The sequence below is a fragment of the Myotis brandtii genome, unplaced genomic scaffold (assembly GCF_000412655.1).
Source record: "Myotis brandtii unplaced genomic scaffold, ASM41265v1 scaffold600, whole genome shotgun sequence".
NCBI lineage: Eukaryota > Metazoa > Chordata > Mammalia > Chiroptera > Vespertilionidae > Myotis > Myotis brandtii.
The window spans coordinates 78,017-82,855 of NW_005370273.1; positions in this window are offsets into that span (position 1 = coordinate 78,017).

The window sequence follows — 4,839 nt, forward strand, 5'->3', positions numbered from 1 at the left end:
CCTCAGGGACGGAGGCATGGAGAGTGCAGCCAGGAGTGGGAGCGGGAAGGCTGCCCCTGAGCCCGCCGTTGGGTGCCCCCATCAGCCCAGCTCAGTCAGGGGCCGTAGCTGAGGGCCCCTGCCCTGTCCTCTGGCTCCTGGTACTTGTGAGGACTGCCTGGCCTGGAGCCCCACCCCACTGCTCTCCGCCCCCAAGCCCCCCTCCGGCCCATGTATACCCGTCCAGCTCGGGCCAGGGTGGTTCTGGACAGCAGGACAGGAGTGCGGGCTCTCGGGTTCCTGCCTGGTCAGGAGAAACGGCTCCAGGCTCCCTGGCACCCACCCTTGGGCTCCCAGCATTGCCCCGCCCCCCTCACCCAAGGCTGGCAGGCCCTGCAAACTGGAACGCCATGCTCTGAGGCACACCCTTCCAAATGAGGCCCAAAACCTGGGTTCCGGGGAGCTGAGTGAGCCCCACACTGAGGAGGACCCGTGCCCCGTTCCAGGAGAGGCAGCGGGTGGAGCACAGGCCGCTCACGAGCCAGCCAGGGGAGCAGCCTCACAGGCGGGTCCCACCCAGGTCCCGCCAGCCCCGCTACCCCAGGGAGGGAGGGTGCGAGCAGGAGCCTCTGGTCACAGGACGCCAGTTGGGGTCCGTGAGGCGGCTGTCCACAGGGCAGGGCTTTGTCCTGTCAGCTTCCTGCACTGGCCACTCCATCTTGTGTCCAAGGCAGAGCAGCCAGCGGGCCGGTGGGCGTTGAGCCAGTTCAGCCCAGGGCCGCCCAGGGGTGGGCGGGCATGTGGAGACCAGCACCCGGGTGACTTAGTTAGTGGCCCTTAAAGGGAAGCAGAGGACAACATGGCAGAGGCGGGGTCTGCACCGACGCTCAGCACAGCTGCAGGCGCAGGAGCTTGGGAGCGGCCGCCTCCGGATGCTCAGGCCCTTCGCCCCGCGGCCGGCTCTGCTGCAGTGGTTCCGGGGTGACCTGAGCCAGGACCTGGCCACCCGCGGGGGAATGTTTCAACCACGGCCTGTGCCCGTTCCCATGGAAACTTGTCCCTCCTCGGTTCCCTTACTGTGTCTGGAAAGCAGTGCTGTCTCGGCCAGCACCCAGACGGAGGCGCCCAGAGGAGGTGCGGGCAAGCAGCTCGCCCGCAGCCCCTCGCACGTCCCACACAGGCCACCTGCTGGACGAGGAAGGGTCCCCGTGCCTACAGACTCTGCTGCTATGCCCAGGGCAGGGCTCCTCGGTGGCACAGGTGGCCCCGCCCAGACCCCTCCTGCGCTGAGAGGAAGGAGCAGCACAGGGAGGGACCCTCGCTCCCCACACAGGCCCCTCCTGGGCAGCCAGGCCAGTGTGCCGGAGCCTGAACTCTGAGAACTGGAAGTGTTTAACGTGGACCAAGGAGCATTTAAAGCTTTATTTATTTATAGCTTCTTGTTTAAAAACAAAGTGTTGAGAAGAAATCTTTGGTTATTCATACAAAAAAACTGAGTTGATGGGAGACAAGTCATAATCCAATTGTTTTTGTCGAGGACAAGAGCGAATGTTACTGATGAAATAAACCCTGAAAAGGAGCCGGTGTGCTGTGTCTGTGGTGACAGGGCCTGGGGTCTCGGTTGGTTTTCAGATGCCCCTCGGGCCCAGGACCAGGGGGGCGGAGGGGCCCAGGCCTCCACTGCTGGGCCGCTCCCCTCGTGGCTGCTGCCCCCCAGCCCTGCCTCCCTCTCCGTGCCCTGGTCACACCCAGCACTCGGCTGTGACCAGCAGCTGCAACTTCCTGGGTGGCCTGCTCCCTGCATCCTTCCCGTGTCCTCACCTCAGACTGTCCCAGCAAGCGCTTATCCTCATGGGATGCTCTGGGCCACATCCTCCCCTCTACCTAGCTCAGTGGTCGGCAAACTCATTAGTCAACAGAGCCAAATATCAACAGTACAACCATTGAAATTTCTTTTGAGAGCCAAATTTTTTAAACTTAAACTATATAGGTAAGTACATTGTTATTAACTTCATTAGGGTACTCCTAAGCTGGCCTTTGCTAAAAACGTCCTCAATCTGATAGAGGTACGTTCGCTGAGGTCGACCCCTTCCAACTCTCCCATCCACACTCGTCTTGTATACATGTTTCGTCTATCTCCTTTCCGAAAACCGACTTCTGGGCATGGGCCACGAAGTTTCAATCGCACTGGACGTGCGCACCCGCATGTGGTATTTTGTGGAAGAGCCACACTCAAGGGGCCAAAGAGCCGCATGTGGCTCTCGAGCCGCGGTTTGCCGACCACTGAACTAGGGGGTCGCCCACCCCGCTCTGCAACAGCCCCCATGCTCGCAGCCCAGGGCACTTAGGGTTCCTGGGCAGGAACCGGGCCTCAGGCCTCAGGACGTGGAGGCCTGGGGCGGGGGGTGGGGGGGACTGGATGCAGCAGTATGTGGGGGCCCTTTGCTCAGCACTGTCCTGGCCCCCAGGTCCCCTCCTCACAGCTCCTGCTCCAGCGGACCCACTCGGTCCCACCCACCTTGCTGCCCACCACACAGCAGAGCCCTCCTTTTCCTTTTCTTCCCTCGAAGGACCAGTCAGCTGCTGCGTCCCCAGCCTCCTGCCCACCAGCCCAGCTGCCAGCCACCTCGCCGGGCGGGTTGCACGGCCTTTTCTCCCATCAATCAACGCAGGAGCCTCGGTGGCTGGGCTCCCTCCACCCCAGGCCTGGGTGCTCGCACCAGCCTCGGGCTTAGGGGGACCCAGCTCCCGGCAGGCCAGGGGGTCTGACTTCACACCGCCCTGCCCAGACCCTCCCCAGACACGCCCTTTTTAAAGACGCTGCTCACATCCTGACTGTTCCCATTTCCTCTGAAGTGGGATTGATTTTCCTTAATTTGTTCGATGTCATAGTCTCCTAGTTAGAGCCAGTGGGTCGGGTCCCCTGTACTCCGGTGGGACCCGGCCCAGGGGCACGCCTGTCCTGTGACGGCCCCTCCTCGCCCCCTGCCACCTTGTCAGTAAAGCCCCCAGGCCTGGCCGGACCCCAGCCTCTCAGCTCGACAGTCCAATCGACAGTCGGGCAGTGGTGTCAGCTCCTGGCTTGGGTGAGACACTGGTCCCTCAGGGCAGTCTGTCCCTCCACGCTCTGAGCCCCCAGCTCCCTTGGCCCTGCTGCCCCTCCCTCCAGCCCCTCCCCCTAACAGAGGTCCCTCTCCCCAACCCCGCTGCTCCCCAGATAGGTCCCCCACCACCAGCCGTGGAGGCCCGGCTCTGATTGGCCGCATGGCCATTTCCGTGCCACTGTGACTGGTCGGACACTGTTCCTCTCTGAGCCCATCCATGCTGTTCCCAGGCCTGACCCTGCCCAAGGCCATGGCTGCCTCCCCTCCTCTGCCGAGGGCTCCCCCACACAGCGTCCCCGCAGCTCTCACCACCCCCTCTAATGGGCCACCCGCCCAACCGACCAGCCCTGCCCTGTGGCTCCTGGAACCCGGGCTTTCTCCGAAACGAACCTGGGCTGTGGGAGCAGCCTGGCCCAGAGCCCGGGAGGGACCGCGTGCGGGCGCCGCGGCTGGAGGGTCCAGCTCTGCGGGAAGGGCTTGCGGGGAACTGGGCTTCCGGCGGGAATACTCATGGCTCGGACAGGACCGGTCGGCGGGCGCACTGCAGGGCGAGGCCGAGCTCCGGCTCCCACTCCTTCCGGCTCCCACTCCTTGCGGAAGCAATTTCTTCACTTCAAGGGATTTAAAGCCCAGGCGTGAGAGGCGCCTGCTGACGGTCCCCTGGTATTTGTCTCCCCTCCTCCTCCCACTCTCAGTGGGGCTCCGCCGGCGCCATGTAGGACTGTGCACCGCTCACCCCTCAGGCAGGTGGCTCCCTGCTCGCCCACCCGGAGCTGGAGGAGGGAGCCTGCAGCTGCGGGAAAGTCCTGAGGGAAAAGCAGTGGCCCCCGCTGCTCCCTCCCCGCGTGGCTGGGATGGGGAGGTGGTGGCTGCAGGCCAAGCAACCACTTGCGCCATGAAGGAGGAGCCTTGTGCGAGGATGGGAGAGCCGCTGACAGGCCCTGAGGGTGACGGGCCACCTGCCAGCCTGGGCGGGTCCTCCAGCCTGTGTATATGTATGTGTTTAATATAGTTTTCAGAAAAGAAGGGAGAGGGAGAGAAAGATAGAAACATCAATGATGAGAGAGAATCACTGATCAGCCGCCTCCTGCACACCCCCTACGGGGGGTTGAGCCCCGCAATCTGGTCATGAGCCCTTGACCGGAATTGAATCCAGGACCCTTTAGTCCAGCGGTTCTCAACCTGTGGGTCGCGACCCCTTTGGGAGTCAAACGACCCTTTCACAGGGGTCGCCTAAGACCATCGGAAAACACATATATAATTACATATTGTTTTTGTGATTAATCACTATGCTTTAATTATGTTCAATTTGTAACAATGAAAATACATCCTGCATATCAGATATTTACATTACGATTCATAACAGTAGCAAAATTACAGTGATGAAGTAGCAACGAAAATAATTTTATGGTTGGGGGTCACCACAACATGAGGAACTGTATTAAAGGGTCGCGGCATTAGGAAGGTTGAGAACCACTGCTTTAGTCCATAGGCCAATGCTCTATCCACTGAGCCAAACTAGCTACGGCATATTTTTATTTCTCTTGGGTAAATACCAAAATGTAGAACTTCTGGGCCATAGAAAAGTACATTTGCCCTAACCCAGTGGTTGGCATCGGCAAACCGCGGCTCGAGAGCCACATGCGGCTCTTTGACCCCTTGAGTGTGGCTCTTCCACAAAATACCACATGCGGGCGCGCACGTCCAGTGCGATTGAAACTTCGTGGCCCATGCACAGAAGTCTGTTTTTGGCCTG